The 24,666-nt window shown below is 41.8% G+C and overlaps 1 protein-coding gene across 14 annotated transcripts in view; it reads left to right on the top strand.

Moving 5' to 3' along the window:
- The window catches only part of ZFHX3 (zinc finger homeobox 3), a 384,144-nt gene that overhangs the window by 144,256 nt on the left and 215,222 nt on the right, over positions 1-24,666 (top strand). For 9 of the 14 annotated variants that reach the window (XM_081923280.1, XM_081923279.1, XM_081923276.1 and 6 more), the window contains 2 exons: positions 931-1,042; positions 8,108-8,178. The gene's annotated coding sequence lies outside the window, so the exon portion shown is untranslated. Of the gene's footprint in view, positions 1-930; positions 1,043-8,107; positions 8,179-21,342; positions 21,534-24,666 lie in introns of all 14 variants that reach the window. The other 5 variants (XM_081923266.1, XM_081923281.1, XM_081923265.1 and 2 more) reach the window with 2 other exon arrangements.

Genomic DNA, 24,666 nt, shown 5'->3' with positions numbered 1-24,666 from the left:
TGTGATAATCTAGCTGTTATTTGCATTTGGAGGATCTGCTTAATTTTGGAAGAAAAAAAAAATATTGAATTTCCATATAGCCAGATGTATTATACCTGCTATACATGGATAACTTTGCTGCAGTGCACATAATATGAAAGGAAGGGAGATTTAAAAAGAAACTACTGGAAAGGATTACAAATTAAGTAGTTATGTGTTCAAAATCAGAAAAAAGAAAAGCTGTTTTTGTAAAATTGATGAAGAATCTTGTGACACCTTGAAAACTAACAAGTTTGGTTTCAGGCTTAGTTATCTCTTCCTACTCCATCTAGAGAAATATGAATATCATGATCTTAGATTGGGTGTTATTATTGAATATGCTTAGTTTTTCTATGCCCTGCCTTTAGTTGGATATATTATTAAATTGTGATTCTTGAAAACTAATAAAAATAAACTTTAAAAACCTAACAAATTATATTATTATACTATAATAAAATATGTCTGATTTTGAGGTGCCACAATACTTTTTGTTGATTTTCCTGCTAAGGCTACAGGCTACATCTACCCATCTGGAAGCTATTTTTGTTAATATTAATACCTCTCAGCAGTGCTTTTTTCTGGGGGTACGCAGGGGTACGCATACCCCTAAATATTTTGTGAATCAAAGTTTGGCCTCATTGAGGGGCAGTATTTCAATATGAGTAGGAAAATGAGAGTACCCCTAAACATTTTTTTTTAGGAAGAAAAAAAGCACTGCCTCTTAGGCAGATGCTGGAAAAACCAAATAAAGAAAAACAGAAAGACTAAAGAAAACCACCCAAGTGAAGGTCAAGGAGTATTCAGGGTGGAAGATGACCGACACTAGCACCAAGGGATATCAGGGTAATGCTAATTCATGGCAAATGCCAATTATTCAGAATAATGTCACTGATCTCCTTTTTATTTGTACAGGTGATGAAAGGGAAGAACTTCCACCACCTTCAATAAGGGGTAAGAAGAGTTCCTCTCCTCAACTGAGCAGTGCCATGCTGTTGCCACAGCTTTGTCTCAATGGCTTGTTGAGGTAAGATTTATGTACACTAACTGTAATCCTGTGCATATATACTTGAAAGTAAGTCTCACTGAGATCATTTGGCCTTACAAGTAAGTGTGCAAAAGACTGCTGCCTAAGCATTCTAAAAATTCTATTTTGGATTGCTACCTTCATAAATGTATTGACTTGCACAGGAGGAACATCTATGTGGTTTTCAAGCACAGGCTTCTTTGGCCTCTGGAATGTTCATGGTGCTAAGCAAAGGCAAAATGTGTAGCCTTCTTAGAAGACAGAGTAATTTCTGAAACAAACATCTGGTAGCTGTTGAATCCTGGACTCCTAGATACAGTTTCAGTTTCAGAAGCATTCAAGGCTGTGAAACAGAAGGGCTTAAAGCCATCTATGTTGGGTGTGCAGGGTGAATGGAGCAAAAATGGGATTGCTTCAAAGCTGAATAGCAGATCACAAAAATCCCATTTAGATTAGATTAGTTCAGAAATTGTGGGAAATGGTACATAGAAGATGCTAGTTTGAAACAAAGGAAATCAAACTATTGTTGATGAAGGGAACAAACCTCTTTTTTAAATGATTATAGGACAAATTACAGTTGACAGTTTTTGAAAATAATGTTTGTTTTTAGAATGTGGTGAGTAGGAGCACAAGCGTTCTTAAGACTATTCCCTTCCAAGTCACAAGATTTATGCCAACCATCACAACTTCAAGCTTGTCTGGGTTCAACTCCAAGTATCTTGCATCTGATATCCATCATGACCAAACTGGGGAGGCAGCAGTACTGCATAGCCTGAGTGAGATGAAAAACATGTAGCACTTGATGTGATTACATAAATAAGTGACACTGCACTCCAGAATTTCTCCAAGGTTTCATCCAAGGTTGGATCCCTTCCAATCGGGATTCAGGCCTCACCATGGGACTGAAACTGCCGGTCGCGCTGGTTGATGATCTCCGGCGGGCTAGGGACAAAGGTGAGAGCTGTTTCCTAGTTCTGCTGGATCTCTCAGCGGCCTTTGACACCATCGACCATAACATCCTTCTGGACCGTCTAGAGGGGCTGGGAGCTGGGGGCACTGTCATACAGTGGTTCCGCTCCTTCCTCCTGGGCCGTGTCCAGAAAGTGGTGGTGGAGGGTGAGTGTTCAGACCCCTGGGCTCTCACTTGTGGGGTGCCTCAGGGTTCTGTCCTCTCCCCCATGCTTTTTAATATCTATATGAAGCCGCTGGGAGAGATCATCAGGGGGTTTGGACTGGGTGTTCATCAGTATGCAGATGACACCCAGCTCTACCTCTCCTTTAAATCAGAACCAGTGAAGGCGGTGAAGGTCCTGTGTGAGTGCCTGGAGGCGGTTGGAGGTTGGATGGTGGCTAACAGATTGAGGTTGAATCCTGACAAGACAGAAGTACTGTTTTTGGGGGACAGGAGGCGGGCAGGTGTGGAGGATTCCCTGGTCCTGAATGGGGTAACTGTGCCCCTGAAGGACCAGGTGCGCAGCCTGGGAGTCATTTTGGACTCACAGCTGTCCATGGAGGCGCAGGTTAACTCTGTGTCCAGGGCAGCTGTCTACCAGCTCCACCTGGTACGCAGGCTAAGACCCTACCTCCCCACGGACTGTCTCGCCAGAGTGGTGCATGCTCTAGTTATCTCACGCTTGGACTACTGCAACACGCTCTACGTGGGGCTACCTTTGAAGGTGACCCGGAAACTGCAATTAATCCAGAATGCGGCAGCTAGACTGGTGACTGGGAGTGGCCGCCGGGACCACATAACACCGGTTCTGAGAGATCTGCACTGGCTCCCAGTACGTTTCCGAGCACGATTCAAAGTGTTGGTGCTGACCTTTAAAGCCCTAAACGGCCTCGGTCCTGTATACCTGAAGGAGCGTCTCCACCCCCATCGTTCAGCCCGGACACTGAGATCCAGCGCCGAGGGCCTTCTGGCGGTTCCGTCATTGCGAGAAGTGAGGCTACAGGGAACCAGACAGAGGGCCTTCTCGGTAGTGGCGCCCGCCCTGTGGAACGCCCTCCCATCAGATGTCAAAGAGATAAAGAATTACCTGACATTCAGAAAACATCTTAAGGCAGCCCTGTTCAGGGAAGTTTTTAATATGTAATGCTGTACTGTTTTTAACACTGATTGGGAGCCGCCCAGAGTGGCTGGGAAAACTCAGCCAGATGGGCGGGGTATAAATAATAAATTATTATTATTATTATTATTATTATTATTATTATTATTATTATTATTATTATTATTATTATCTAGTCCCTTGTGTGGTGAAAGCCAGTGTGGTGTAGTGGTTAGGAGCGGTAGACTCGTAATCTGGGGAACTGGGTTCGTGTCTCCACTCCACATGCAGCTGTTGGGTGACCTTGGGCTAGTCACACTTCTCTGTAGTCTCTCAGCCCCACTCACCTCACAGAGTGTTTGTTGTGGGGGAGGAAGGAGGAAGGGAAAGGAGAATGTTAGCTGCTTTGAGACTCCTTCGGGTAGTGATAAAGCGGGATATCAAATCCAAAACTCTTCTTCTTCTTCTTCTTCTTCTTGTATGGAACAGGGTGGGGGGGACCAGGTAGAAACACTTGGATGGGAATGGGAGGAGATGAACAGTTATTCAACATAATCCTATTTGATTTTCCTGACAGAAATGTGTGGTAGTGTGCTAGAATAGCTCCTCCAACTCATACTAGTTCCCCCAGACAAATTACAAACACATCGTGATCTAACAGGATCAACAGGATGCAATTGCCCTTTCAGATTTCAAAATGAAGATCATTAACTGTGATTACTAATGGCAGAAGAATGTTGAAAACCAGATGGGCAAACATTTCAACTCTCCTAACCAATGCAAATAATTGTCTCATCCAGTCATAAATATTCAGATTTTCATGAAACCAAATTCAACTGCGTGATACGTCAAAGTAATGAAAGACAGAAGAAAAAGCAAATAAAAAGATGTGGCTTTTGGTGTGCTAAATGCACATCCAACAACACTCAGTGAATCCATACCAGTGTCCATACTGCAGTTGAGATAAATGAGATGCAGTCTTGGCTTTGGTGCATATTTAATGTCATTCTTTTCACAACTATGCTATAAAGAAATCATTTTAGAGGGATCATTTATAAATTTTGTGTTGACCAATTGTGGAAAGTAGATTTATCTAACAGTGCATATTCTCTGTTTCTGTCAAGTCATATATTCCTATACCAGCTGACTTCTGGCCATTGATGATGGACTATGTAGGTCACCTTAAGCAGCAATTGGTGGAAATACAGGATACCAATTTAACAAATAAATAAGTAAATATGTTTGATCTTATTCTGTGAAAAAATGGCATTACAATTCAGCTGAAGTCAAGCACTTCTAAGTTTAATTGACTTTAATGAGAGATATAAGTTCTTGCATTGAAATGAACAGAAAAGTGCTTAACTTTTGCACATTTATAATTAGTGTGTTGGCTGTCTGTTCCTGGAGATGTCTGATCTGGGGACAGTGATATCTGTTTTAGTTACACACTATATATATCACTATAGTGCATAGTTGTCAACATTTCCCTATTTTTAAGGGAAATTTCCTTATTCCAAATAGGATTCCTCGCAAGAAAAGGGAGAAGATGACATCTATACTATAGTGTGCTGTATGTGGGGCTGCCTTTGGAAAGGGTTCAGAAACTTTAGTGGGTCCAAGATGCTATGACCTCATTGCTGATTAAAGCCAGTTACAAGGAGAACAAAATCTCCTTGTTACAACAGCTTCACTGGCTAATGGTCTGTTTCTGGGACAATTAGAAGTGCTGGTTATGACCTACAAACCCCTATACAGCTTGGGTCCATGTTATCTGAAGGACTGTTTCTCCCTATATGAGCTTGCCTAAGCTTTGAGATTTTCTGAGGTTTTTCTTGGTCCCGCCACCTTCATGGGCACATTTGGTGAAGATACAAGAGAGGACCTTTTCAATGGCTGCTCCTAAACTGTGGAACTCACTTCCATGGGAGATTAGGCTGGCCACCTCTCTGCTTTCCTGTTGCCGGCCGGTAAAGACTTTTCTGTTTAGAGAGGATTTTTTCTACTAACTGGCTGTTGTGGCAGAGTGTTGTATGGTTTTGTTTATTTGTTTTTTGCTGTTACATTTTAAAATGTTTTTAAGTGTTTGGATTCACTGATGTTTTAATAGACTAACTTTGTAATATATATATATATTGATTAGTGTGGTTTTCGTTGTATTTGTTCAAATTCATGTTGTGAACCACCTTGGGTCCTGTACTAGGGGGAAGGTGGGACATAAAACAAATGAACAAACTTTGGCTTGACTTCCAACACTGCAAAGGTTGGATATTGTTGCCATGCTTTGTCTGCTCCACCTGTTCTGAGAGCTTGTTTGTTTTCATTATAGCTATTGGAAGTACAGTGGTACCTCGGGTTACAAACTTAATTTGTTCTGGAGGTCCGTTCTTAACCTGAAACTGTTCTTAACATGAGGTGCACTTTTGCTAATGGGGGCCTCCTGCTGCCGCCGCACCATCGCCGCGCGATTTCCGTTCTCATACTGGGGCAAAGTTCGTAACCCAAGCTAACTACTTCCAGGTTAGCAGAGTTTGTAACCCAAAGTGTTTGTAACCCGAGGTACCACTGTACAACCTTCTCTTCCAGTCTTTTTTAAAAATCAGGAAAGCAAAAATCTCAATGCAGAAGAGGCTAACAAAGGAACAAAGTACCGGTAGCTGTGAGTCTGCCTCTGACACATTAGAGCAGGGAAGATTACCACTTGCTGATTGCCTGGGTTTATCATAACTCGGTTAGTATGCTACTGAAGCACTCTCGGTTTAACATGCCAATCAGGTCTGTGCAGGCACTCCACAGCATGGAGCTTACAACCAGACTAGTTATGCTGATAATGACTACGGAAATGCCCAAGCATTTTACTTGCCTGCTTTTTGCTTATCTTGTGCTCTCTTTCTTTTCATACACAATGCCACATATACAGCTTTTGGAAGATGGTTCAAGAATGAAATGTTCAAAGGTCTATTGTATTAGTTGATGCTGCTGCCGCCTTAACTCTCACCCATGCCCCCAAAGATTCCTGCTTGCATAGACAACACTGTTTCTTCTTCTGAGCCACCACAGAGTTTGATGGGATAAAATACAGCCATGATGAAGAGAGACTAAGACCTTGAAGAAGAGACTTACTTTGTCCTGCTCTGAAATGGCCATGTTGAACAGAGACTGGAATGAAGATAGCCAGTTCACATTCCATCAGAAAGCTTATTTTTTCTGTGTGTATGCAGAACAACAGTATTGCAGCTCCGTGCTTGGGGAGGCATTTGGAGTATTTCCCCCCCCCCTTTGATTCCAGGAATAATTTATACATTTCAGTCCAGCTGGTACAGAAAGTATGTCTAGGCTTCCTAGATCCCTTATCAAAAGTGAAGTTAACTAATCCAGCCTTCCTGTATTGAAAAGTCATGGTGTCTTCAGGAGATGGAAAAATGTCTACTTCTGTTGTTGAATGGTTAATTTTAAAGACTCTTATCTTTTGTGCTCTCTTGCTCTCTGAATTTGCTTGAGGCTCCAAAAAGGGTTTTCGGCAACCTCCAGTTAATCATTATTTAGCCATCTTCTCCCAGCTCCAGTTCTTGACACCATGCTCCTTTCTAGAAATCTCCTTGGTTCCAGGGGATTTGCCATCCATAGGAAATACCAAGAAACCCCATCCAAGAGCTGTCAGAAACAGCTGGTGCCGTCTCAGGCACTCCAGCCTTGCTCATCTTTGATTTTGGCTGTGATCCAGACTGTTTTCCTGTGATCGTTTCTCTGTCTTTTCATAATCCCTTTTAAAACATAACCAGCAATTAGCTGCTCCCCACCCCCCTCGGCTGTTCTCCACATGTATATGTACACCAAATGCCACAACAATCTGATTTTCTCCAAGTCTAAAAAATACAGTTTTGCATTAGCTGGCAAGCAAATTATGAAAGGCTTTGTATTTACTCACTTTGTAAATGATGTTGATCCATTTAAATGTTCAGAAGCGGTGAGATGCTAAAGACACCCAGGATGACTGTGTATTCCTAGGAAGGCAGTAGAAAGCAATCTACTGTTACCTCATTGATTCGGCTTTCCTCCTTTGCTGTCAGTGAGCCAAGGAATTCCCCCAATATTGTTACGTAGCAGATACCAGAAACATGAGTCACTTCTTATTCCCTGATCAAAAGGTCCACTGCATCTGTGCATGGAATGGCGATGGCTGGACTGCATGTCTCCCAAGGTGCCCTGGAAGGAACACACTTGCCAGTTGAGACTTTGTCATCTTTCTTTCTGCTGCCCCCTCCTCTCCATGCTTTTACTTGCCTTTGCATTTTCCTTCCTTTCTTCCTCCCCTTCTGTCAGTGCATTGCTGTCAGCAGCAAGCCCAGCAAGAGCTGGCTCCCTCTTGCCTTCTGGGTTGTTGGTTTTTTTTGTTTGTATGTATGTATGTATGTATGTATGTATGTATGTATGTTGTTGTTCTTTCTTTCCTTCTTTCTTTTTTACTGCAGCAGCCTTTAGCTGCTTACTCTGCCAGGCTGGATCACCAAAGACACATGATTCACTCACAATGAATAATCAATACCAATATTGATCTGTGGAAAATGTTTGTAAATTCCTGGAAAGAAAATCAGGAACAGGGGACAGGGAGGTTTGTGGGGGACGACAGTCAGTTTGCAGCAGCGGCTTCCAGTAATAGGAGAACCATTCTGGGGTCCCAAGCCACATCTGCTTCTCCCCCACCCATTCTTCAGCCGAAATGTGCCTTAACATGCTAACCAGGAAGCTGGCAAAAGTGTGCAAAATGGATAGCAGAGGTAACATGTCTGTCCCACACTGCCTAGAGCATTTCCATGGCCCAGAATCTGGGGGCAGAAGGTCAATGTAAACAGCTATCTGCTACTACCTTACCTGCACAGTATGGTTTGTATCCAGCTAAGTTCTATTTAGAGTTGACTCATTGAAATTAATGAGCCTATGTTAGTAATGTCCATTAATTTCAATAGTTCTGCTTGAGCATGACTAAACTTGGATACAACCCTTCTTCCTTCCCTTCTAGTAAATGGTCCAGCTCTGTGTAATATGCTCTTGGGCAGCCACACATCCTTCTACAGGTTCATGGAAAAACAAGTGAGTTCCTTCTGCTTTTCAAACCTGTCTGTCTGGTTACCTAGGGACAATTCTTATATGCCACAGGGAGCGCACTTGTTTTGGGCTTGCCGATCAGAAGGTTGGCAGTTCAAATCCCCACAGCAGGGTGAGCTCCTGTTGCTCTGTCCCAGCTCCTGCCAACCTAGCAATTTGAAAGCACGCCAGTACAAGTAGATAAAGAGGTACTGTTGTGGCCGGAAGGTAAATGGCGTTTCAGTGCACTTTGGTTTCTGTCACCATGTTCCGTTGCACCAGTAGCAGTTAAGTCATGCTTGCCACAGGACCCTGAAAGCTGTCTGTGGACAAATGCTGGATCCCTCAGCCTGAAAGTGAGATGAGCGCTGCAACCCCATAGTCGCCTTTGACTGGACTTAACTGTTCAGGAGAACTCAATAATTATAGGCATCCTCATCAATGAAAACCTGGTTTTCCCAGAGGCAGTGGTGGGACATAGAACTTGAGTGTGTGTATCCCACCAAGCTGAGTTGTGGCTGTGCTAATTTTCCAATACTCTTGCATCTGTGAAATCTACTGTTTGTACATAGCCTACCCCTAAAGCATCAGCTGTCACCAGTAGGAGAAAGGCTGTTTTTTTGGTGTTTTTTTAAAAAAGCAAACTTCTCTCTGGCTTCTGCTAAGCTCACACAATCCAACTAGCAGAGACATTGATATCACAGGGGGATGAGATGCCCCTGCTCATCACAACTGCTCAAACCCAGTTATTAATTCTGCTGCCACCACATCTGCCCTGTGACATGTGTTAATTCCAGTTCTTGGCCTCCCAAGCAGGGTTGCCAAAGAAGGTGCTTATGAATATTTTATTTATTTATTACATTTCTATTCCACTGTTCCTCCCAGGGTTACAAACAACAACAACAAAAAATAACAACATATTAAAAACAATTACACTGCAGTTGCCAAATAGGAAAGATTTCTGCTTAAAGGGTTTGTTGAAAGAGGAAGGTATTCTCAGTAGGTGCTGAAAAGACTACAGAGACAGTGCCTGTCTAATATTCAAGGGGAGGGAATTTCAAAGGGGAGGTGCCATAACACTACATTATGTGGAAGAGACCTCCTGATAAGATGGTATCTACAAAAGGCCCTCACTGGCAGTGCACATGATCAGCTGGGTATATAAGACGATCTCTCAGTTATCCTGGTCTCAAGCTGCTTAGGGCTTTATACACCAAAACCAGCACTCACTCACTCACTCACTCACTCACTCACTCACTCAATCAATCAATTTTATTATTTATACCCTGCCCATCTGACTGGGTTTTCCCAGCCACTCTGGGCAACTCCCAGCGGAATAGTAAAAACACGATAAAACATAAAACATTAGAAACTTCTCTAAACGCCTTGAACTTAGCTAATGGGCAGTTGTTGGCACCCGTCTGTCTCAAGAGACAATGGAGTGCACCTTCGGGGGTGAAGTCAAACCAAAGTGACCTCCCTGGGGCAGAAGTATGAAGGTCCTGGGCTGCCTTGATGACAACACCCCCCCTTCTCGGCCTTATTGATGTGGTCCAATGGAAAGCAGAGCAATATGTTTGGCACCAGCTTCACTACAGGAGTTGTCAGAAGGAGGTGTACAAGGCACCCTCCAGCCATCTTAGTGGCTTCACTCTTAGGGTTTAATCCTTAGCCTTTTCTTCTCCCAAACATCCCCCCCCCAGGGCAGTGAAGGTTTAGGATCAGGGTTTTCCTTCTCCTAAATGGGCTACCTTCCCAGGTTGACAAGCCCCATTTGCCCCACACTTCCCTCTCCATCATGTGCAGAAACTGCTTCCTTGACCATTGGACCCACTATTGGTCTCAATCTACCAGTCTGTATTCTCATGCAGCAGAAGTCCCTAACTCATCAAGGGTTTGAGACCCATCAGTTACCCTCACCTGGTTTAGCCAGCCAGTCGAAACTGTTCCTGGAGTGTGGCCACTGTTGCATGTTGACAGCTTCAGTAGCCACAGGTAAGAGTGCAGGAGTGGAGACCAAAGGTGGACAGACTTCCCCGGAAGGAGCATGATGTGTCCCTCACCAGATGCGCTATCCCTCCCCTAACACCCCATGCACCCCTAATGGGCAGTAATACCACAATTAAAGATGAGGGGAAATATGATAGGTTTTCCTTGCATGAAAGTCTGAACAAGGAACAATTATGACTGCAGAGAAGGATTGACCCTCACCTAGAAGACCAACTGTGCCGGATTTGCATGGGGACCCTTCACTGCTCCTTCCTTTAGGGTCAAAGGGTCAGTAATCATGCCCCCTGCCTCTGCTAGCATGTAGCGGTTCTTGTACTTGGTGCAGAGATTGGGATGACTTCCACCCAAGTTTCCAGTGTTATGTGATGTGCAGATCAGCTCATAGGAATAAAACCAGAGAAGCAATCATGGCTATCTTTGGTTTGACACTTTTTGCAATGCAGACTAGTTCATTTTGGCAAAGGCCTTTTCTTGTAATTGGGCTTCTGTCAATATGAATTTTTATTGACACATATCACTGTATCTCCTTCACCAGAATCTCTGATTGCCATAAACAGTAAACACAGAAAGGAGTGTTTACTTGTCAGAAAAAGAAACAATCAGAAAGTTCTGTCTCTTAAGTTTTACTTTATTGTTGAGTCCTTCACCTTTGCACCACATTTCTCAGTCAGCTAAGCAGGATTCCCTTTCTTGACTGGTAGTTTTATTCTTTCATGGAACAAGCTTGTATGGTGTAATGGCAAACAGAGGGTAGCTGAGGGAATATTGTCAAAAATCTCCCTCTCTTCTTTTCTCTCCCCTTGCTTTATTATCCTCTCTCTTTTTGTCATTTAACTCCAATTATGGGATGCTAAGTGCTTTTGGAAATTTCATTGTTAATATCTTCTTACAGTGCTATTAACGTAAATCAACTTTAATAGTGTCCCAGCAAGTGTAAAAGCAATCAAAAATTCAGTACTCACGAATCATTCTGTAATTTCAGCATAAAATGTTAATAGAAATAATATCGAATACCATAAAATATCAGCAAATTCAACTTTAAATATAGGTGATAAATGACATTTCTGTCCTGAGAAGTTCTGTGGACTTTGCACCAGGAGTTCTTTTCCTGGCAAACCCATGCTATAGTGATCCAGGAACCCTCTTACCCCTCCCTCCCCTTTGGCGCAACCAACATCATTTTTTGAAGAAATTCTGTTTGTGGGAATATTTCCATTTTCAGAATCTAAAACAGCATTTAGTCACATGCAGCAGCAAAGCAGTTTTAGTGGCCAGAATGCAGGGTCGGTGTTAATTGATTTTCAAGCAGCAGACACCTGCTAGTACCTGGCTGCCCTCAGGCTGCCCAGAAAAGCTCTAACTTCATTGATGTTGGCTGAGACTTGGAATTTCCCAGAAAAAAGGCTTTAGTTGAACTGGAATTAAAGCTGCAAATATCTATCATCTATTAATTAAGTTTATAAAACCCTCATGAGAGTCTTGTGGAAGCAACATTTTTGTGCTGCTCATAGTGCTGAAGAAATCATTTGAATTGCTGGAATATTCTGTCTGCACAAGTGCAGCCCAAAGGCTTTAGGAAAGTGAATGTGCAGTTCACTCTTAACATTACAGTATCCCACCCTGTGCTTCAGCTTTTCCCTTCTAGGAACCTGTGCTCCTGCTCAAGAACTTGGCAATAGAGGTGTCACCCACCTGATCATGTTAGATGCAGAAAATGGCTGGGCTGACTCGAGTAGCTTTGAAGTTTGAGAGCACAACTGCCAACATGATGAAACTGTACTTTATTTATAGCTCAGTTTTGCCAGACCAATATCAGCTCAGGTATCAGAGCATTTCACAATGTGTGTTGTCTCATTTCTGGGCTTATCTTAAATTTAAATAATTATTTCTTATAATTCTCATCACTGCTAATATCCTCAAAGTTCTTTGGAAATTAATTTCTAGGCTCAAATGTTTTTCTGTAATGAAACAAGTTGCAGCTTGAGGTGGCCATTTACACCAGGAAAATGCCATAGGTGTGGGAGGAGAGTGCTTTAGGCACTCCCCATGGCTTGTTCTTAAAGAAATTTAAAGAGATGTCTCACAGATCTCTGATTTCTTGTCCAGTTGGACCCCCATGCTTATAGTTGGATGTTGTGTGTTTCCTAATAGTGTGTAATGAGGGGCAGCACCAGCCAGCCTGGGGCACCACCTGGTAGTGCTTTGGCTTCTACCACCTCTGCTGCCATTGGAGCAGCATGGTGTGGTGGGATAGCTTGCTGTCAGTCACTCCCCTAATTCCCTCCTATCTGCAGATGTATTTACCCAGCAGTAGAAGTCTTTCCTTTGGGAAGTGAGTGAACACTTGTTTTCATACTGTGATGGTCAACTGTCATATTAGATTCCCCAGTATGAGATGCTTGATGACTTCTTCAGCCATTGCCCTCTACTAGGGTGGTGGACCTGTTTGAGTAGCCTGTTCTCAAAGCTAGAGGCAATAAAGCAGACTGGGAGATTGCAAAAACACAAGTGGCAGACATTTAGATGTGGATCCAACTAAACTCAGAAAAAGCTCATTATTGAGTTCACTCTCAGTAATGATAATGGCAGCAAATAATAGTACTTTGCCACCATAGTGTCTTTTGGATCCAGGGGCACGGGTGGCACTGTGGTCTAAACCACCGAGCCTCTTGGGCTTGCTGATTGGAAGGTTAGCAGTTTGAATCTGTGTGATGGGGTGAGCTCCCATTGCTCTGTCTCGGCTCCTGCCAACCTAGCAGTTCGAAAGCATACCAGTGCAAGTAGTTAAATAGGTACTGCTGCAGCGAGAAGGGAAATGGTGTTTCTGTGTGCTCTGGCACCTGTCACGGTCCTCCGTGTGCCAGTAGTGGTGCAGTCATGCTGGCTGCATGACTCAGGAAGCTGTCTTTGGACAAGCGCCAGCTCCCTCAGCCTGAAACCAAGATGAGCACCACACGCCATAGTTGCCTTTGACTGGACTTAACCATCCAGGGATCCTTTACCTTTTTACAAGTGGGAACCTGAGGGGAGCATTAATCAGTTTGCCATTTAAGTGGTTGGGAGCTGCTTATCCTGGTGACAGTAGTGCCCATGGTGATGGCTATTTTTTTGCTTTTAAATGTTGTGCCTACAAGGGGAGCAGCAGAGGCAAGCTTCTTCTTCTCTTTCTCCCACTCAGAGCCAAACCAGGGTTTCAAATGGCTAATATGTAGAGAGTGGGAAAACATGATAGTGGCTGGACCAAGAGCTCTAGCTGCAGCCACTTTCATTAAAAACCTGTGGTGGCAGGCAGTGTCACTTAGAAGGGAAAAAAGAGTCATCACTGCAGAGATTGCTGTTGCTACTAGTAAAATAAGCAGCTCCCTCCCACAAACTGGTTTGACACTCCACCTCCTGAAATTGTCATTCTCTTTTTTTGGAAATGGTCCCCCATTTAGTGCTAAATTTTGGTATTGTTTCAGGCTTCATTTTGGCACAGAAACTATCTTGTTGCTTGGACAGATAGCCTGTAACGGGAGAAGGACAGGGGAATGTGACCCTACTTATTCTTCAATCCAATGATCACCAACATTTTGGGGTCTAGGGGCACATCTGGAGTTTTGAGAAGGTACCACTCAGAAAATAGCACCAGTAAGAAAATGGCTCCTGCCAGAAGTGTTACACAAAATGGCTGCCAATTCCAAAACAGGAGAAAAAGAAAAGAGATGATAACATTAAATGGTTTAAACGCATAAAAAACTATTTATTTATTTATTTATTTATTTATTTATTTATTGTTATCTGAATATTTTTGGTGGGAAACCTTCTTTTACAGGCACTGGTTGTAACTTTGTTTCTTGCTGGGGTATTGTTGTAGAGCTGGAAATTAAAAGATAGATGAATTGAGGAATAATTTTGAATTACTATAGCCAGCCATATTTCATATATAGTCACAAATAAAAATACATACTTAATGCTGGTTGGCAAGTCTGAGTTTTTAAGGAATGAAAAAGAATAAAAATACATGGAAAATACACACAAAATACATTTTAAACCTCACCATAGTAGTAGTTGAACCATACTGGCCCAGGTTAGTGGGAAGCCTGAGGCTGAATGTCATCTACTAGCTCCTCAATTTTAGGGGTGTATGAGGAGATAATGTGACTGGCAAACAGCAAATCAAAACAAATAGAGCAGCAAATGGGTGAATGCAAGGAGTAGAAAAGACAGAAGTACTAAAGTGGAGGGGAAAGCAGTAGTTCTTTAGGACCCCAGGGATTCCTGTTACCTGGTGTCTAAACAACTTATTTATGAATCACACCTCTGACTTCATGCATAAACTAAAATCACTGAAGCAGTCAGCCAAGTTCATTTCACAGGAACTGCTTAGAAGAGTACCTGCACATTGTGCTTCATAACTTTTTCCTCTCTCTAGGAGGGCTAGAGACTTATTTGCTAAAAAATGAAAGCCAGAATACAGGGTTCCTGCCTGGGAGCACCAATGAAGATATTTACAAGTGCCATGGCACCCATGGCTGCTTGGTCACCCCTGCTCCAGGCTCTCTCTGTGGATTCAGCTAAGTATCCTTCCAGATAGGGTTTCTGGTTTGGGAGTTGGGGCATGGTGCTTCAATGGTTCTACTCTTATCTGGAGGGCTCACTCTGTTTCATAGTGCTGAGTGAGTTCTGCTTAACTCCATGACGTCTATTCCATGGGAACCCAGAAGGTTTTAACATCTACAGGAATTTTTTGAGTGAGATTATCTGCAGTTTTGACACTCGAGGCATCTCCACAGTTTTGCTGCTGAGTCTGAGATGTTTTCCACTTATCCTGTGCTTTCTAGGCACAGGTAAAAGTGGTTTTTCATTTGTCCTGCTGCTTTCCCTGGAAAAACCCACAGTATACCACTGAATCAGAACAAATGTCAATCCACAGAAAAACCTATTGACATTTGTTCTGATTCATCAGTAAACAGCAGGTTTTCCTGGGAGAAAGCAGCAAAACAAGTGGAGGTGTGGACGAGCCCTCAGTCATAACTAGAGATGACCTTCAGCTCTAGCTCTCCTTTATATCAGATTCAGATGAAGCAATAGAAATGCTGACTCATTGCCTCAAGGCAGCAATGGACCAGGAAACTTAGTCTTTATGAGATGGAAGTACTGGTGGTGGGTACTGTCCATGGAAGTGGTATTATATCCAACCTGTCCTGAATTAGGTTCCAGATCGCTCCCGCTAAAGGATTAGATTTGCAGTTAGGGATTGCTCCAGCTCTGTTGCTAGAGATCTAAGTGGCACAAGAGGGCCTTTTACCAGCCAAGGCTGATACATGAGCTGTGATCCTGGAGAGAAAGAGCTTGGCTACAGATACCCATGTTCTGGTAACTTCCAGTTAAGACTACTGCAGTGAGTATGGGGTGCCTTTGAAGACTGTCTGGAAACTGCGGTTAGTTCAAAACACAGCTACTGTCAGCTACTAACTGGGATCAAGTGTTAGAAACACATTGTGCCAGATAGCTTTGCTAGCTTCTTGTCGGACTGGCCTCGGACATGGACGTCAATGTTACGTCTTCCTCTTTATCAGCTTTACATATGCTAAAACTTGCCTCAAGTGCGGAAGGTGGCTATGGGCAAGAGGGCCTTTTGGGTTGTGGCACCATGCTTGTGAAATTCTCTCCTCATGCAGACTAACTTGACATCTGTGCTTTAATGCACTAGGCAAAGGCATTCTTATTTTCACAGGTTTTTAACCTTTGATATATTTTTATTTCTGGTCTGGTTATTTTTAGTACCACCTTTTACAGTTATTACTGTTTTATTGTGATTTACAAGCTATTTTAATTTGCCCTACAAATATATGATTGAAGGGCAGAATGGAAACATTTTAAATATATGAGTAAATAAATATATTCAGCTGCTTGCAGGAATTTGATGTGGGTGTGTATGTGACTACTTGGATTCGTAGTTTTATATTATGAGTTTAAAATTTAACTTGCAAAAGCCTTTGGGATGGTCACCTCTCCTCCTGACAAGGACGCTATAGTTGCATGTTAGTCAGACATTCTAGAGGTGAAGTGTGTATTCCTCTACCGTGCATCACTATGCTTCATTTGTTGAATTTCTGCCTGCCATGCCTCTGTTAATAAACATAAGTCTCTTTACACCCTGAATGAACCTATTTCTATGGAGTATAAATGAAGATGATAAATAAATGAAAATGGTATTGAATAATCTTTCATTAAAATTAATTAATGGAAACCACATTATAACCAACAGAACTTTAAGACTTCTTCAAATGTCTCTACAAACACCAAGCAAGCAAGGAAGGGCAAAAGCCTGCATTTGGAGTGGTGATAAGGTGCTTTTGTGCCCTTCTCTCAGATAAAACTCTTATGAAGGCATTACACGCAGGCAGGCTGTCCAATGCAAATTGCAGTCTTAGATCAAACCTCACCAGCAGTGTATTAATTCAGTATTTATGCGTATTTTGAAGTGTTGCTTAAACTGAATCACACACTTTTTTCTTGTCAGAGCCACTCATATTTCCTCAGCTGTGTTCAGCTATGTTGCATGTGTGTAAAGAGAGAACCTGTCTTTTCTCGGGAACTTCCTAGAAATGTGGAAAATCTTGACAATTGTTCTCTGTTAGTAGTTTTGACCTGTAAACTGTACAAAATGGCATTTCATTTCTACCTTTTAGACAAGGTAAAGCAGCTAGAAATCCAGGTGAAATTTTTGCTGCATCAAGAAAAGTTACCAGAAAAAGAAAAGATGCCAATAACATCCATCTGAGCAGCTCTTGTAAACTGTTTAAAACTAGCCATTTGGAAAGTACTTGATGGAAAGGTATGCTCACTGCCAGGGAAGCTACTGAAAAGGGCTTTTCAGTTTTCCATCCAGTACTTAGGTTTCCTGTCTTCCTTAAGGAAGACAAGGTGGCATCTTCTGTGCCTGGCTGAAACTGCTGTATTTTCAGGCTGAAAAAGAAGCAATCTTTAATCCTGTCAAAGTTTGATAATATTATGTGTATTGACTGAAATCCTACATGGTGGACATAGTGGGCCCTTTGCATTCCCATAGCACATTGTAACCTAGCAGCTACCTTTGGAAAGTAACCAATATCAAGAGGTACTTGATATTTGAAAGGTTCATGGGGGTCCTCTCTCTTCTCAAGTTCCAAAATTTACAATAGTCTTAATTTAAAAGTTAAGCCAGGGATCAGTTGCTTAATCTGGAACTGGGAACCTGGGAGCAGGGGAAAGAAAGAAAGAAAGAAAGAAAGAAAGAAAGAAAGAAAGAAAGAAAGAAAGAAAGAAAGAAAGAAAGACTCCTCTTCCCCAGTCTCATATGCCAGTGTGAGCTGACTCCAGCTTTCCCAGCCAATTGTCAAGCGAACTGTTGTCTTGCTTTTAATTAAGGGTATCTGAATCAAAATTGGATAAAAAGGACTGGGAGCAGGCTTCATTCCTGCAGGTGTTGCTGAAATACACAAGGCAGAAGCAGCTGGTAATGAGTTGGTGAAAATGAAAAAGGGACATAAGTAGCTTCTTTAGCAAATCCCCTGGAAATGACACAGAGCCTCTTAGATCGATAGGACTCATCTAGCCAAGGGCTGCTGGACCCACTTACACCTCGGGGGAGAGAGGTGGATGGCTACAGTATTACCTATGAAACCGAAGCAAAGTCTCATTTCATTATTTTCTTCCTTCCCCAGCATCAGTGCACATGAGGGCTTGAGGGAGATAGTGCATAATATAGGGACATTTGATGTAGACCCAGCATGAGGAGGCCAGGTGCCCTGACAAACTGTTCCTGGAGCACCACAAAGTAGGATGTGGCATTTGAACACAAGTGTGATAGTTCTGTTCTTGGATGGCTTATCTAATTAGATTCACCCAATCTAAACAAGGGTGTGTGTGGAATCTGGCAGAGCACCTTCTTGCCATAGGTGCACAGTGGTTGCCCTAATACCCTGATAGACACATCCAGTGTAGCTGGCAAGTCAGGTCCTGCTCAGCACAGAGCTGGAACAAGCACAATTCCCTGAGTGAACAAAAAGGCTAGTGGCAACTGCTTGTGAAGGCTTGGATTTATGAAGCAGCACAATATGCAGTGAGAGTGGATATTTGCATCTGCTGGGGATTTAGAGAGGGAGCCAAAAAGAAAGCAACAAGAAACCTGGTAGTGTTGGAAGTGGAGATTAGCCTGGGGAAGGCTTCCTCATAGCTCCTTCCTTCATTTTGTACAGTGGTGTGCAGGGGAGTTAAAAATGTTTTAGTGTGTGATTATCTTTAGGTTATGGTTGTATTTATATTGCTTGGGACCTCACTGTTTAAGGTGATTAATTACTTAATAATAATGCAAAACTGAAACTTTTAAAGCAGAAGAGAGAGCATCTGAAAGCTAGTTGGAAATGGAGATTTGAGACAACTTGTCAAGCCAATGTTCATATATATTTATTTAATTATTGTTATTTGTATACCTCACCAAATCAACAAATGTCTGGTTGGACACCGCAGTAGCACCAAGCACTCTGGAACATTGTTCAAATGCAAATGGATTTCAAAAAAGTAATTGATGTGGATAAAATAAAGATAAAATTCGTTTTAGGGGATATTTGAAGCTTTCTCTATATCAGTTACTGGATTTTGAAACGTCTTGATTTGGAAATATGTGGAAATAAGCTGAGCCACTCAGCTGAGTAGCATTTTATTAATTCAGATTTTCTCATTGGGGATTAGGGAGGGCAGTATACTACATATAATGAGGCATACCATCTAAACAAGTCTGTAGTCTCTGACAAATAATTTACCTTTGAGGGGGAAAACACATTTCAAAATTTTTGCTGTTTTTCCCCATTGTTACTGAATTTTTAATGGTATTATTTCTTGTTGTGAGACTTTGTTTTAGGGCAGCCTGTTCATACTGTAAATAAATAAATTTGTTGGAATTACTTGTTATATATTATTGCCATTTAGTGAGCTATTTTAGGAGGGAATTTGAAAGCATTCCACCTACCCTTTGGAGGGCACTGAAATTTCAGAGGGTCTGCTTCATTTAATCTGGAGCCAAGGAATAGCTGGCTTTGCTCTGAGAGCACACCCTGCTGGTCAGTGTGAGTGCATCTAGTCATAATCCACAAATGGACACCAAACATTAATGTGCAATAATATAAAATTGTACAAAATATGAGGTAGGGGGCAGAATATGTTACCAGAAGAGCCATTCATGTTCCCATATGAAGTACTATCACCTATTTTTACTCCTAAGTCACAGAAGAATGACTGAGAGAAGGCTTGACATCTTGTAGGCCTGATGTGGACTATATAATCCATGACTGATAAATAGCATGGCTGCTGCAGTCCTGAAGCATTAGGCTTAACAGGAATTTGACCTGAAGACTTGAAGAAATGGTGTGGTACCAAAGAGAAAGAAGATGCCTAGACGGGGTGGGGTGGGGTGGGGGGTTCCATACTTTCTAGTGACCAGCAGCTAAACTGAGAAATAAATACAGGCTGTTTAGTTGTCTGAAGGCATCATTATATTACCTATGGCCAATGTCAGTCACTATCTGTTACTAATGGTGTTTTACAATCCCTCACACACCTCTTATAGACCAAAAATACTGGTGCCCCAAAACTATTACTTCACTGTTATCATACTCTCTCTTGGTTATCCTTTATTTCCCAGAGTCTGGTGGCTTTTAGAGTGGACTCTGAACACAACCAGTAAGCTGAGCTGAAGCCCTGTTCAGTATGTGACTAGTTACTAGGGTTAGCTGAAAGAATGTGCATTTATTTACTGAAGGTACTTTATAAATCAATACCTTGTTTTTGAACTCAGGTCAATAGGAATAACTCAGAAAAACAACAAACAACTACAGCAGCCCTAAAACAGCACTTTCAGCATATTGATTTTTAGAATAGTATCTTTCCCTGGTATTATTCACACAAACTTGAATATCACAAGTCATAATGAATGTATAAATAAATATATATGTGAAATGAAATGAACAAACAGTCAAAGCATTGTACCTTGGTGGCTCAGCAAAAATTAAAATGTCAAGAAATGTTAGTGTTGCCCTATCAAAATTGTGTAGCACTGAAAATGTAGTTTGGATTCAAGTATGTCAAAATGCTACCAGTAATTGAGTATGAATATAATTAACTTCCTTTTAATGTGAGAATGATAACATTTACTTTCTTCATGCAATGACTACTAGAACCTTATTGTTAGGCTTAGAATGTGTGTGTACCATGACAATTTTATTGCTATCATGTTATTTTAAGGCATATGCAGTTATTTGGGAGTAAGCCCCATTGCACCAAGTGGCCCAGTGTGCATTTCATGGTAAACCATGATTGATTTCTGGTTTCTTTGTTTCCTCCCTGCTAGCACATGAAAGAAACACACCAAGACCTCTAACTTAGCATTATGTTCAAACACCATAGTTGTTGTTTTTTTGCTTCTAACAAATCATAATCAGTATGCCAAAATTAAACCTTGGTTGCAGATCATAACTTGCTGGAAGATAAACCCACAACCCTTGGTTTGGATATGAGAGTGGTCTGTTTCTTCCACATTCTAGAAGGGAGGAGACAAACAGACAAGAAAGGCTTGTTCATGGTAAACCAACAAGGCAAATGATGAAACTTTCTTCTATGTAAATATGCATAGGATTGGGCTGCACATGTGTCAGTGTGTCACTTTCATAGAATCATAGAAGTGTAAGGTTGGAAGGGACCATGAAAGTAAACTAGTCCAACAATGCAGCAATGCGGGAATCTTTTACCTAACGGACTCAAACCCACAACCCTGAGATTAAGAATCTCATGCTTTACCAACTGAGCTATCCCAGACATCTTTGAACCTCTGTTTGTATACTTGGTGGTGAGGAGTGTACAACACATGTTCAAATGGTCATTTTCATGGTCAAATGTGGCATATTCTGCAATTAATTTTGGATGCTTGGAATTTTTAAAACTATGCTTAAAGGGAAAGAAAGAAATGTCATTGAGCAAAAATACAAGACATCTTCAAGGCATATCTAGCTTAGGAGTGCTTGTTATTTGTAGAAGCCCATCTCAGCATTCTATGCCCACCCAGGTTGGTCCTGCATTTCTGGCTTCAGACTGGAGGCGATGGGATAATACATTATCACACACCTTCCTCTCTTCCTGCAGGGGTGTTCCCCAGTCATAGCTATGGGTCTAGTGACTTGCTCCAGTTGCCATACTGCACCTTAAGGTGTCAGGCATGCATACGTGCTCACTCTCCCACAGCCTGCCCTTCTGAATTCTGCCAGACTCAGCTTATACTTTCTTCTTCTCAACTTTCTGGATCCACACATTTTGACAATCCTGGAGGGAATAAGGTAACCAGGCTAGCCTGTAGCAGCAAATAAAGCAAAGAAATCATTCTGTCACATTCATTTGTAAGTTTTTAAAGTGTGACAAAGCTTCATTCTTTGTTCTTCTGAACTAGTCCTTCTATACTAGGAACAAGTTATATTATTTTGTTTATTCAAGGTATACAACTTGTGAGAGCCAGTGTGATGTAATGGCTGGGGAAACCCAGCCAGGTGGGTGGGGTATAAATAAATTATTATTATTATTATGGTTAGCCTGCTGGACACAGACATGAGATACCAGGGTTCAAATCTCTTCTCAGCCATGAAACGCACTGGGTAACCTTGGGTCAGTCACTGTCTTTCACCCTAACCTACCTGACAGGGTGGTTGTGAAGAAAACATGGAAAGGGGAAACCATGTACGTTACCTTGAGGAAAGATAGGATATAATAGGGTTGACATATTTCAAAAAGTGAAAATCTGGACACAAAAGTCCAGATTTTCATGTACATTTAAGTAATTTCTGCCCAATGTTTCCGATGGCCGAATCCCAGTAATGATTGGAAAATTCCACATGTGTGGCAACCCTAGGATATAAATGTAATAACAATGCACAAATAAATTTTTTTTATAGAGTCATAAGTACTTGAGAGGGTATTGCAGGACATCTTGGTTGATGCAGGAAATACCCAACAGATAGATGCCAGCCCAGCCTCTGCATAAAAGACATGCAACTAGGAAGAGTCCACCCACGCCCTTGCTGCCACTCTTGCTAATTGGATCAATTTTTGAACTGTTCTTACAATCAATACCTTTATCCTAAAGCTTGGATATCATCTGTACTTCTGTAATTGAAGCCCTTTAGAACTTGTTCTGCCTATTTACTGTATTTTTCGCTCTATAAGACGCATCAGACCACAAGACACACCTAGTTTTTGGAGGAGGAAAACAAGAAAAAAAAATCTGAATCTCAGAAGCCAGAACAGCAAGAGGGATCGCTACGCAGTGAAAGCAGCAATCCCCCTTGCTGTTCTGGCTTCTGTGATAGCTGTGCAGCCTGCATTCGCTCCATAAGACGCACACACATTTCCCCTTACCTTTTAGGAGGGAAAAAGTGAGCCTTATAGAGCAAAAAATACAGTATTTACTTCCTCAGTTGCTTTCCCAATCATTCTTGGCTACACAGGATAGTAACACCAAGGTGCAAACTTGCTTCATTTCTTGTCTTAATCCAGTGATAATTCAGTATGTGGCCTGCCTTGGGCTAGCAGCAACTCCTATTTGGCTACCAAGTTTGCCAATTTGTCATCCTTTCTTGAAACTCTAGTTGTCTACATTTACTGTCTTAGATGAACTCCGTGACCTCACCTTGAGGTGTTAAGAATTGCTAAGGGCCATCAGAACCTGTGTAAATTACAGCCACGCAGACAGCATGTTGAAAAATCAATAAGTAATGAAATAGTACTGCAGCAGAGTAGCCAAGAGAGCAATGGGTGGGAAAATCCTGAGGACTCTGTTTCATTTTGTCAAATAGAAAGGAAGATGTTCTGGTGTAATGTTACAAAATTATCCCCACTGGTCAGGGAAGAAATTGAAATACAGGAGAGGTGCGAAGCAGGTGTGATACTGCCTCTCTTGGGCTCATGAAACTCTTTGCTTTCCCTTAAGAATATAGCAGCCTCTACTTAATTCTGCACTGACTTGTCGTTTGCTTTTCTATAATGAGGTAATGAAATGGATTTCTGTCTCCATGTATTCTGGGATTGGGCATCTACTGCCTTCTTTCATCACTCCATGATTGTTGTGAATGATCACCAGCATTCAGATCCACCCAGCTAGCCATGCTGGGGAGGTAGACATATTAGGAAGAATTTGTAGAATGTAGATAATAGAAATGGACAGAACAAAATGAAAAGCAAGGCCTATTTTGAGGCTCAATGCAAAACCATCCACTCACTTTAACCCTTCCAAAGATCAACACAGACAGTCAATTCAAAGGACAGCTGCACTTCAGTCTTCAGATTATTCAAGCAAGTCTCAGAAGAAAATAAGAATAAATATGAAGGAATTAGATTCCTGGAAAAGTGGAGAGAAGTTGGACAAAGAGAGTTTGTTCCACTTGCAGAAAAACATTTAAGGTTAGATAAGACCACTGCTTTCAAATATAAAAAAGGGGGGAGGGATTTCCAGGAAGAGAAAAACTGATCTCCTTTGCAGATCTGCGTATCAGGAAGAACGTCTTAAAAGTAAGAAGAATTGGAGCAACCTTAAATGTCAGAGAACTAAATAGTCTCTGAATTATATATATATTGAACATTGATCAATCCATTCTGTGGTCCCTCACACCTACAGTCTGATATGGTAAAGTCCATGAACAGTGTCACCATTTCTGTTCTATCTGTGAAGTGGGCCTCAACCAGACTGTACCCTTGTTTGTGCTTCTGCCCAAGTGCTCCTAACGTTTTTTGGGTTGGATGGGTGGCATTGCAGAATCCAAGCTTGTGACTCAATTCCTTACATGTATAGAAGGATTCATAAAGTGTTTCTAAGTATCTGAAGAGAAATACACTCTGACCTGTTCACCAGAAACAACAGAACTATTTCTTTGAACAAAAAAACAGGAACTGGAGGAAAATCCAGCTGCAAAACTTCAGTGCCATTTTTCTCTTTACAGCTCTACAATCTTGAAGAACTGCCGTCAAAGCTTTTCTGAATGAGCAAATGAGAGGATTTTTTTGTTTTGGTTGTTGCCCTCCTGGGACTCATTGGAGTAGCAGGATAAAAATTAATTAGAGGCTGTTTGGAGGGGGCTTTGGAAGATCGCCTCAGGCTACACTTCAGTCTGGTTGTTAGAAGCAATATCATCACCGCCTCCTCTCCCACTGAAGAGACCTGCCCGGGTGCGGCTGGGGGGAGCCACAGAATGTTCAACACAGACATCAGAGCCAAGAGCTTCCTCCCATAGAGATTACTTACTGCAAAATCAGTGGATCTACCTGCTGACAGCCCCAGAAATATGTCTTGTTTCATTTTCTGGTGTCTTAAAGAGGTTGCTTATGAAGCTCATAGAACACTGATTAAATATCCACTAAAGAAGATTCTTTCCCTTTACTCTTTTTCATGAATTATGCTAATCAGAAGGATGAATGGAACAGTCT

This window comes from Podarcis melisellensis (assembly GCF_964234715.1).
Source record: "Podarcis melisellensis genome assembly, chromosome: 8".
Classification (NCBI taxonomy): domain Eukaryota; kingdom Metazoa; phylum Chordata; class Lepidosauria; order Squamata; family Lacertidae; genus Podarcis; species Podarcis melisellensis.
Note: the sequence above shows the minus strand (reverse complement) of the source record. Positions and strands in the feature narration are given on the sequence as shown.